Here is a 12,835-nt window from a genome sequence, read left to right on the forward strand (position 1 = left end):
CCTGAGTAAACTGAAAGGTAAAATACTAAGTGAAGAAGATAAATAGGGTGAAGTGTGTTACGTTGCCTGGAACGTTAACTGTATCAAAGAACATTTTGACATTATTTGGCTTTTTGTAGATAGTGTGATACTATTGAAAACTTTTGAGAAGGTTTGTGGTAGTCTATATCGACAAAAGACGTTCATAAAAAGGGGTTGTTCTTTACATTGAATGGCAATTAGTAAACGAAGGAATATGGATCAGCATAGGGTACCAAGAATATCCAGAAAGATACTTGCAACAAGTCGTAACTTTGCTGAATTATCAGGATGGAGTGTTTTGTAACATGTGAGAATCTACGAACACAAGAGTCAGTAGCAAAAACACCTGTTCAACATAGTCCTGAAGGACCTCTGTTTAGAAAAGTGACAGAAGTCACATCTAAATAGGTTGCTTTTACTACCTATCAGTTCAACCGTCGCGTGTCTTGAATATTTGGAGAATGAAACAAGTATTCATGTATTTTATACAAAGACATACATCAAAGACCAAGATACAGCATGATTGGACATGATGAAGCGGTGAAGCTTCGAAATAATTTTCATTTGAAGTACCTAACGGTTTGAGATCATATTTCGTAGCTATCTAAAGTTCATCAATGAAATTCTTATATGGTATCCATTTGTATAATTTTCAGTTAGGTAGATCGCTTATTCTTCGTTCAATACCCTGCTAAACAGCTCAAGAAGTGTGATAGTCATGCTAAATTTTGAAGCGATAGAAGAAAGGAAGACCACCAACCGTTAATTTTGGGGCTACTATAATCAAATACTGGGATTTGACTCAAAGTACCGGCTACGTTTTTTTTGTTTTTTTTTGGTAGTGGGGCACAAATCACGGAACCAGGGTTTCAAAGTCCAGCATGCCAACCAATGGGGCGCACTCGGCCCATTAGGTTAGTCACGAAATATGGTAAACTACGTTCACATGAAATATGGTAAACTACGTTCACATGAAATATATCTCGAGTGTCTGTGTTTCACGATTTAACTGAGAAAAAACACTTTAAAGAAACCGACTATCCAATGAAAAGATGTTAGTTTTTGGACAATGAATTTAATTTTTAGTATTTTGAGACTACGTAGGAGAAAACTTATAAAATACCATAATTATATTAACAGTTAGAGCAGAATACCCAGATACAATCTAGATCAACTTTACTGGTTTAAAAAATGGCCATTAATAACTGAACTCAGTAGAAGTAAAAGCTACTGTCAATAGATTAAGGTTTACGATTTCAGCAGTTCTTTAATATAATTGTATACATTGTATCTTAAAATTTAAAACTAACTGTCAGTACAGTTATAGTAACTACATCTTAGATTTTGCTAAGAATAATAGAAGATTTAAAATAGTCTTAGAAATGGGCAAAAAAAATAGTTCAAACTAAGTAAGTGTAAGATGTGTCACTTTATGTGTAATAATACAATTATGGTGTATTTTGTACGTGACCAAAAATGAAGCGGTTTTTATGTGTACAGCTTTGCATTATGAGAAGCACGCATTGAAATTAAAAGTGAACAGTGAAATAATTAATTACGTGTACATATTTGATTTCTAATATAATAAAGGTAGCACAGACGAAAAGTAAAAGTGGTACCATTGGAATATTTAAGTCAATCTTAACTGAGAGCACGTATTTAACCCAGATTTACGAAGGTTAACTCGTGTTTCTAAAATTAAGAAGTTTTGCTTGTTTATTTGTTTTGAATTTCGCGCAAACCTACACGAGGGCTATCTGAACTAGCCGTTCTTAATTTAGCAGTATAAGATTAGAGAGAAGGCAGCTAGTCATCATCACTTACCGCCAACTCTGGGGCTACTCTTTTACCAACGAATAGTGAGATTGACCGTTACATTATAACGTCCCCACGGCTGAAAAAGCGAGCATGTTTGGTGTGACGGGGATTCAAATCCGCGATTCTCAGATTACGATTCGAGATCCTAATCACCTGGCCATGCCAAGCCACGACTGTTGGTTTTCGTAGATTCGCTCAAAGCTACTCAAGTTCTACTTGCGATAGCCGTCTCATATTTTGAACCAATAGACTATATAAAAAGCAGCTAGTCAACTGCACCCTCTAACAACTGCTTGGCTCCTCGTGTTTTAACAAGTAGCAAAATATGACCCTCACTCTTATAACGCACCCACTATACCAAAGTGCTGAGTGTAAATATTTTGTCACGCTATATTTATTAGAATGGTTTCAGTTGCTGATGAATTCGAATACATTTTTGGCTTGAGCTTTTTGATGGCCTATTGTTGGATCTGCAAATTATACATAAGCCTTTTTGATCTCGGGTTCGCATCCACGTCGCGCCAAACATACTCGCCCTTTCAGCCGTGGGGGCGTTATAATGTGACGGTAAATCCCACTATTCGTTGGTAAAAGAGTAGCCCAAGAGTCGGCGGTGGCTGGTGATGACTAGCTGCCTTCCCTCTAGTCTTACACCGCTAAATTAGGGACGGCTAGCACAGATAGCCCTCGAGTAGCTTTGTGCGAAATTCAAAAGCAAACAAACAAACCTTTTTGATCTACAGTCTCACCACATGTGATACTGAGTCCTTGTACACTGACACTTCTCTGTAAGATGGAATTCAGTTAGAAACATAATTGGTATTTTAAAGTGACACAGTTCTACAAGGGTTAGAAATATCTGTTTTCATGGGGTTATTAATTTTACTTAATATCATTTTATTTTTTTTTTACAGTAGTGTTTATAATAACTAGGTGGTGCTGACATGGATTTGAAAAGAGAATCCTGCCTAATAAACTTTGTTTTATGTTATGATTAAAAACCGTGGTTGATTAAATGACCTAAAGGTTTTTGACTTACTAGAAACTATAGAATATTTATTCGTAAAACACTCAAGCAAATAAAATTCAAGCATCTAGTTTACAGTTGAAAATGAAGCTTACTGAAGTCGTCTTATTGGGTCTGATTTCCAATGGTTTCAACGATCGTTTAGAAATAGAAGCGTTTTCTAAACCTACGCATATTGTATTGTACGCTCATTCTGACAGTTTATACCTTTTGAATATGAGGTTCCTTTGATAAATGTGTTATTTTGTAGAGCTTATTATATTTAAAATGCTGATTATGGTTTGCAAAGTGTGCTGATCAAAACTGTTTTCATTTTTTCTTAACTGACAACATGTTAAAATGATTATTTTTAAAAATATGTGTAAACACGCCACTTGTAAACTAATCTTCGATGCTCTTAAACTATCCGATGCCTTCTACTTATGAATAAATATATTAATTATTTGAAGAATAAAATGAAACATTATTTGTAAACCAGACAAGCTACAAGCTTCAGGGTAACTTTAAAATAATTCTCAAGAATGTTTTTGAGACAAAAGAGAGAATCAGCATATTTCAACACTTACGTTGTCTACGGATTTATTCGTTCTCGACGTGAACGAGATTATGCGAGATAAACCGCGCAACGTTTAGAGCGACGTATAAACTAGTGTACTAAAACTGGCTTTTCACGTTGAGGGAACGCAAACGTTGTATCACGAATTCATGAAACGCCTGATTAAGATTCTTGTGTTTCAAGAATTATTTTTTAATCGAAGATCAAAAACAATTACGAATGGTGTTGCGTTCCTGTGTACATATAGGCACGAATATATTGTATATTTTTTTTCATTTTGAGAACTACGTATTTTAGAAGAAAAATATAAGTCTGTAATACTAAGCGAGACCATACTGAGGTCAGTGCTTCTTATGTAAAAAAATGACTGTGCTGGTGATAAGAGCTGTGTATATAAACACTTATGACCGTTTGCACTGAATGTTTTAGAAGATGATAGTTGTCACAGTACTTACTGTGACTGTATTTATGTGAAGAAAAAAGAACACATGGTATAATTGTGAAAGTACGTGTACGGCTCGAGTTTTATATATAAATGTGTTTCTAAATAATTAACAAATCCAACAGACGTTAGCAGAAATACTTTTTTCTTTATTTGATTTCGAAGTGGCAGTGGCAAAATTTACAAGTAAAACATGACCACACTGGTAAACAAATCTGTTTGGATCAATATATGCGTATACATGACACAAGTATTTCTACACTGTGCTCTGTCCACTACGGGTATTGAAACCTGGTTTCCATCGTTGTAAGTTCGCAGACATACCGCTATTCAACTAGGGGGGAACTGATTGAGATATGGTCTATTAAAAGCGACCACTTTCTCAATTGAACTACAACTATTATGACCTAACAGACAACGCACTTTTGCTTCAGTTAATAAGAACAGCAATGGTAAATAGGAGCATATGTGTGCACGTGTAGGATTGATCTTTGAAAACTCAAGACAGTGGTTGTAGTTTTTCAAAATCCTTTTCGGCCTGTTTTCGTATCTGAAATACTGCTGATGAAGTTCCCTGAAGCAAACGACCACCACAACCCGGACTGTTGTTTTGAGTTGACATGTTTAACCTCCGACGAACTGAGTTTAGTTACAATTACAAATTAAAGTTGATCGTATTGCTGGGGTCTGTCATAAGTACATTATTTGTATTTTGTGCAAGTACAATAAAAGAAAGAAGTGTAGGAACGCAAAGTTTATACAAAATTTGATTTACCAAGAAGTCTACGATGTGTTATACGACAGGTTTACTGCAGTGGCTTTATATGCTGGTTTGTTTGGTGTTAGGTTAAGTCTTTTTTTTTTGTTTTGAATTTCGCGCAAAGATACTCGAGGGCTACCTGCGCTAGCCGTCCCTAATTTAGCCGTGTAAGACCAGAGGGAAGGCAGCTAGTCATCACCACTCTCCGCCAACTCTTGGGCTACTATTTTACCAAAGAATACTGGGATTGACCGTCATATAATAACGCCCTCACGGCTGAAAGGGCGAGCATGTTTGGTGCGATCGGGAGTCGAACGCTTTAACACGCTTGGCCATGTCGGGCTCGTTAGGTGTAAGGCTTACATAAGGAACTATCTGTGCTCTTACACCACGGGCATTGAAATCCGGTTTTCAGAGCCTTCGGACTTACCACTGAGCTACTGGGGGTTACAGCATTGGTGAAAAATGGCGCCTGTGCTTAACGGATTTTATAGTCATGCGTCAATAGTACAATTTCGTTTTAGTAAACAAGGTCGATGTTATAAGTATAGGATTCACCGGTATTTGCATCTTTATTTGGATTTGAATTCTGATTTTTATTTAAAAATTTAAATAAAGAATTTTTGGTTTGTTTGTTTTTGGTTAGAAAGGAAAACCACTAGTGTTGTGAACAGTTCATGAATGTCCATTTATTTATTATTAAAATATATTTTTGAATTAAGTGTATAATACATTAAAAAAATGCATAGCAGTACCGTAGAACAATGTATTAGTTTAAGCTGAGGCTGATACACTGAAAATCCTCTACGTTCAACATTTTGTTAAACAAGGAAAGTATGAAAATATTCCTCACGTGACTTTATATGGCTTCACGGGGACTAATTACTGACAAATGATGATGAAATACCTTCTTTCAGTGCGAAAAATATGTGAAGAAAAACAACAATGTCATATCTACTTGTTAGCCAAATACATTCCCTACGATTCTGACAGAGGACACAAATAATTACAGTCATAAACACTCTTCCTTCCATAATGATTCAGTAATACCATATTAGGATGAAAATTCAATAATGATATCATTAATACCATATTACGATGAAAATTCAATAATAATATCATTAATACCATATTACGATGAAACTTCAATAATGATATCAGTAATACCATATTAGGATGAAAATTCAATAATGATATCAGTAATACCATATTAGGATGAAAATTCAATAATGATATCAGTAATACCATATTAGGATGAAAATTCAATAATGATATCATTAATACCATATTACGATGAAAATTCAATAATAATATCAGTAATACCATATTAGGATGAAAATTCAATAATGATATCATTAATACCATATTAGGATGAAACTTCAATAATGATATCAGAAATACCATATTAGGATGAAAACTCAATAATGATATCAGTAATACCATATTAGGATGAAAACTCAATAATGATATCAGCAATACCATATTAGGATGAAAACTCAATAATGATATCAGAAATACCATATTAGGATGAAAATTCAATAATGATATCATTAATACCATATTAGGATGAAACTTCAATAATGATATCAGTAATACCATATTAGGATGAAAATTCAATAATGATATCATTAATACCATACTAGGATGAAAATTCAATAATTATATCAGTAATATCATATTAGGATGAAAATTCAATAATGATATCAGTAATACCATATTAGGATGAAGCTTCAATAATGATATCAGTAATATCATATTAGGATGAAAATTCAATAATGATATCAGTAATACCATATTAGGATGAAAATTCAATAATGATATCATTAATACCATATTAGGATGAAAATTCAATAATGATATCAGTAATACCATATTAGGATGAAAATTTAATAATGATATCATTAATACCATATTAGAATGAAACTTCAATAATGATATCAGTGATACCATATTATGATGAACCTTCAATAATGTTTTGTTTGTTTGTTTGGGAATTTCGCACAAAGCTACTCGAGGGCTATCTGTGCTAGCCGTCCCTAATTTAGCAGTGTAAGACTAGAGGGAAGGCAGCTAGTCATCACCACCCACCGCCAACTCTTGGGCTACTCTTTTACTAACGAATAGTGGGCTTCAATAATGAGTTGACAAAAACGAAAGACATTTCTGTAAACTTTGAATAAAGTCTTCTCGAGGTGAACACAAAATGAGTTTCTTATGTATTACCATCACATATCAAAGATGCTTTGATAACACTTGATGACATTACTACATGACATTCCCGACAAAACAAAGACTTTGTTTGATTGTTTCGGAATTTCGCGCAAAGCTACACGAGGGCTATCTTTTAATCAAACCGTGCAGTTAACAAATAACACCAATACATTATGCATAAGAATTTTTACATGAAATATATCTCATAGTATGTTTGCAAGATTACGCTAAATAACGTGATTCGAATACACGATGATTGTGTATTATTGTTATTGGATAATGATTATATGCAATGTCATCTGTCGTATTAAGTAGGTTATTTTTGCGACATCGCATAATCTCGACTGGTTCATTTAGTTCGGTAAATAAACAGAAAGTGAAGAGCGGATGTTTTAACCACTTTAAACAATGGCGCAATAATAATAATAATAATCATGTGAAAGGTATATCATAATACAACATAATAATTAATTATCAACAAAATAATGTTCACTATTTCAGAATATGTTTCCCTATTTTTACATAACGGTGCACAATGTGATATATTACATCAATAAATTTACAATAATTAAACGAAATTTCGAGACCTTGTGGCTCATATTTGACAAATATTTGTAATTCAACTTATGGATTGTTTCAAAGACGAATTCCTTAATTAATGTTTGACATATATTTGTAATTCAGCTTATGGATTGTTTCAAAGACGAATTCCTTAATTAATATTTGACATATATTTGTAATTCAGCTTATGGATTGTTTAAAAGACGAATTCCTTAATTAATGTTTGACATATATTTGTAATTCAGCTTATGGATTGTTTGACATATATATTTGTAATTCAGCTTATGGATTGTTTCAAAGACGAATTCTTTAATTAATATTTGACATATATTTGTAATTCAGCTTATGGATTGTTTTTTAAAGACGAATTCCTCAATTAATATTTGACATATATTTGTAATTCAACTTATGGATTCTTTCAAAGACGAATTTCTTAATTAATATTTGACATATATTTGTAATTCAGTTTATGGATTCTTTCAAAGACGAATTCCCTAATTAATATTTGACATATATTTGTAATTCAACTTATGGATCGTTTCAAAGACGAATTTTTTAATTAATTTTTGCGTAACGACTGTAAAACAAGTTTACATCCAACTGTAAAACTCTTGTAAAAATAAAAACATCGTTATGTTTTTGAAATTTAATATAATTTGTCGTCAATGTTTTTCCTAATGACATAAAAAGCCTCCAGTCTGGATCAAAGGAAGCTTATGAATTATGTCAAAAACAGTTAATTCAAATAATTCCCAATTTGAATTTACTTTTATATAATGATTAAAATTATTTGACGTTCGTACCATATGAATTTTACATTGAGTTAGTGGTAACTTTACGAACTTACAGTCCTATAAATCGGAGCTTATATGGCTTTGCTCTTAAGTAAATGAACATACATGCGTAATTATGACTTATCACTGTACTAACGGGGGGCATATAGTGCTTAACATACAGAGAATAATTTATGTGCCTTAGAAACAAAAATCAAATTGCTCAATTAGACTTAAGACTGACATTTTCGCTCTCAATTTTCAGACAGTTACTGAGCTCTCTAGTTAAGCATATATTTTCTTTTGTAACAAGCTGTTTCTTACTAATTGACTTCTGAGTCAAGAGGTGATTGCTCTTTGTTTTGGGCCCGGCATGGCCAGGTGGGTTAAGGCACTCGACTCGTAATCTGAGGGTCGCGATTTCGAATCCCTGTCGCACCAAATATGCTCGCCCCTTCAACCGTGGGGGTGTTATAAGTCACGGTCAATCCCATTATTCGTTGGTAAAAGAGTAGCCTAAGAGTTGACGGTGGGTGGTGATGCTGCCTTCCCTCTAGTCTTCCACTGCTAAATTAGGGACAGCTAGCGCAGATAGCCCTCGTGTAGTTTTGTGGGAAATTCGAAATAAACAAACTAACTAAACTTTTTTAAAATGACCTAAATATCACACGAGAAAAAAACTATTTTTATGAGAACCACGTTTAAATCGCTAGACTATATAACATACAGAACCTGTCTCCTTGTTCGGGTATCATTAGTCATGTTTTAACACCAAGATAACAGTTAAAATAGTCACTGAAGGAATTCGTTTTTGTTTTAACAAGTTGCCAGTTTTAACCCGAGCAAAAAAATGGATGAGCAATGTGCCACAATTGAGGTACTTTCATGATAAATGGATGATGTGGGAGTTAGATTTTTACACATATATATATATACACACGTTTTTGTTTCATCATTGTGTGCTACATGGTTTGCGCGGTCGTTGACTTGATTACTTAGAATAGGGTATCTTCATCGTAAGTGAGGTTGTTGGGTAGATAATTTGGCCTTTAGTTTGCCGATATGACAAGTTTTCTGGTAGGAGCAATTTCTGCGATTCAACTAGAGAACGCAATTTTTCCTTATCTGTGCTTTTCGAAGCTTGTTTGTGTGGTGGTTTGATGGTATATGGTTTGAAATAATAGAGCACAGCCACTATTGATCATGACTTTAAGATTCTTTGCCATTACTGTAGTCCTGATGCCATATCACTAGCCTTTTAGTTCGAAACGAGTATATATATCTTGTAGATAATAGCGTCATAACTTTCTTACGCTTACTTTCAATGTGATGAATAAATCTCGCACTTACGAGCCAAAGTTAGCGTTTGAAACAACGTCCAAATGATTGTCATTTAATAAAATGTCATGTTGTTGCATTGGTTGTTGTGCCTTTTAATACAAAGAGAATTCCGAATGTACCGAAATCAGAGTGTAGGCTTCTGGTTAGATTCCGAGCTAGGAAGTTACAGAACAATACTGGTTGTAAGTATTGGTTTAATAACGACCTCTAGATATAATTATTGTTTTGGACACATTTTCAAAACTGTAGGCATTGCTGCTACACTACGCAGGAATACAAATAAGACGTAATACCAAGATATATGAGACTCAGGAGCTGGATGGGATATTTCTGTTATGTCATTAGAGCTTGTTTGATCTACCTTCTTTGACTTGGTAACTTATTTATCATTTCATGAATGGTCGGAAACGAACGCATTGTTAAATTAGGTAATAAATGTCATACATAAACATTAAACGACGTCAAATATCTAGTAATACGTCTTCGAAATAGTAGATGGAAATTACAAAACATTATGAGCGTATTTTATTTAAGTTGAATAAACGTACACACTATTTCGAACAGCGAGAACAGCAGTTTTAACAACAACATCGGAACGTATGTTAAGTATGCTGTTGTTGTTTTGAATTTAGCAGAAAGCTACAAAATGAGCTATTTGTGTTCTGCCCACCACGGGTATCGAAACCCGGTTTTTAGCGTTGTAAGTCCGCAGACATACTGCTGAGCCCCTTGGGGTGGGCATGTTAAGTATGTTTGTTATACTTTGTTTTTTTTTAAGAAACATGATAGAATGCCCCTTAGAAATAGGTAATAGTATTACAAATTTCTGCGTAGAATGAAAATAGGTAATAGAAATAAAACTTTCTGCGTAGAATGTTCATTAAAGATAGGTAATAGAAATATGTTATTTGTTATTTTAAATTTCGCGCAAAGCTACTCAAGGGCTATATACGCTAGCCGTCCCTAATTTAGCAGTGTAAGACTAGAGGGAAGGCACCTAGTCATTACTACCCACCGCCAACTCTTGGGCTACTCTTTTACCAACGAAAAGTGAGATTGACCGTCACGTTATAACGTCCTCACGGCTGAATGGGCGAGCATGTTTGGTGTGAAGGGGAGGTAATAGAAATAAACCAGGATTGAATCTTTGGTCATTTTTTTAACTTTTCTAGATTGTATGTTTATTACAAATATCCAGCTTGTCTTTCGTTACACATTTTAAGAAGCAATGTCTTTGTTAACTGACACATAAATATGAATATTTTTGTGTTAAGTTATACCCTCCGTATCCGGGTGTTTAAAATATTAATTATTAAGAGATGTATTGTCTGTTTTAATGTTTTGAATGGCACGACTTTAACTTCTAATCAACGTAAGCAACTTAGATCAAAACTAAATCACTGAGGATCTTAACTAATTGAATACATTTGTTCTTATAACATTTTCATTAGAATGTTTTTTTTTTTAAATTAGTTCTGTACCTTCGCTTTTTTAAAGTTATTTTTGGCCGTAAACCCAATAATATCTTATAAGGTTCGGCTAGCTAAGGAGATTTAGGTAAGACCTGAATCCATATAAATCAAGCTAACAACGTAAGAGTTTGTACCATTGTTCATAAAAGGTTAATTATTAATACAAAGTAATATATTATTAAGCTCTGCAGGGAGTGTACATCGTTCAGAAACGATGAGCTGATGATACTCGTGGGATGAGGCAATTTTTGTGCCACTTGCTTTAAATGTGCTTCTCTTCTTCATTAAAAGTTTCACTTATAACCTTCTTTTTGGGAGCTTACAAACATTAACTGTTTGAACCAAAGTCCGAGCGTAAAAATTTTAGGTTTATAAATTCATAATACATCCTAATTCATCATAACTAAATATCTACATATAACAATAAACTACATCAAACATCTTTCGTGTGGTTTATGATTTTGGTTATTCTGTTTTTTAAGGCTCAATGTTTAATTTTCAGTTTCTTCACAGAATATAATATAATATAATATAATATAATATAATATAATATAATATAATATAATATAATATAATATAATATAATATAATATAATATAATATAATATAATATAATATAATATAATATAATATAATATAATATAATATAATATAATATAATATAATATAATATAATATAATATAAAGTAAATTAGCTTCTGTGAAACAGGAACACATAAACTTACACTCTGAGAACTATATTTTCGAGAAATGGCATCTGTTCGATAGTCCAGCTAAGAAGAATGTAAACTATCATCCAACAAAAATTCACTTGGTGTAGTTTTCAGAAATATACAGAACTTTATGTATATTTTTATTCCGAATGAGAGTTTGAGGTCTCTCAGCTTTCATCTAAATCTACCACTGACGTTTCCTCAACGTCTCACAGAAAAAACAAACAAACTCTAAGCTATTGTCCACAACTAAAGTTCTTTGATTATGGAGTCCCATCATAGACCGAGACTTGTTGATGAGGACTGATATTGTTTGCCACGAGTATGGTACCTAACGCAAGCTTTTACGGTTTCACATCACAATCCTCTGTTTAAGTTCTAAGGAAACCTTTAGTGCTAAATGTATCCATAAAGCTGGACAGCTCTCTCTCTGTGTGTATGAAATATTATAGGGCTGTTTTAACATAAACCAAAAGTTAAAGGTGTTTTTTTTTTTAATCAAACATTACAGCGAGATGATTATTAAAAGTGAAATACCTTAAAGTTACATATAAATCAAACATATAAATGACACATAAATCAAACATATAAATTACATATAAATCAAACTTGCCTGACGGGATATTGTTGTCTCCGTTTATTGTTCTTAACGAGTTTGTTCCTAAATCGTAATAGCCAGTTCTGGTGGTCACCAGTACCACATAGGACAGCAATTAGTTATTAGAAAGTTGACAGTTTTTTTTTTTTATGATCGCTGAAAACTATTATTCTTAAAATACAGTAAGTTCAGGTTTCATTATTTCTGTTAGTCAGGATGTTATGTGAGTGGTCAGTAAATATGTGTATGTTACAATACTACATTTCTCTTGAAATGCTATACTAGAATTTTATAGCTGTAATATTTATTATACAAGTAATGTATTAATATCTTTACGATTTTAATCAGAGATGATACAATTTACTATGATTTTGCCACCTCTCAGTGGTATAGCGATATGTCTGCGGACTCACACCACTAGAATCCAGGTTTCAATACCCGTGATGGGTAGAGCACAGAAAGCCCATTGTGTAGCTTTGTGTTAAATTAAAAACAAACAAAATGCTGTGATTTTATATCTATTTTAAAGTATTTAAACATAA

Source organism: Tachypleus tridentatus, chromosome 12 (assembly GCF_004210375.1).
Source record: "Tachypleus tridentatus isolate NWPU-2018 chromosome 12, ASM421037v1, whole genome shotgun sequence".
In the NCBI taxonomy this organism is placed as follows: Eukaryota; Metazoa; Arthropoda; class Merostomata; order Xiphosura; family Limulidae; genus Tachypleus; species Tachypleus tridentatus.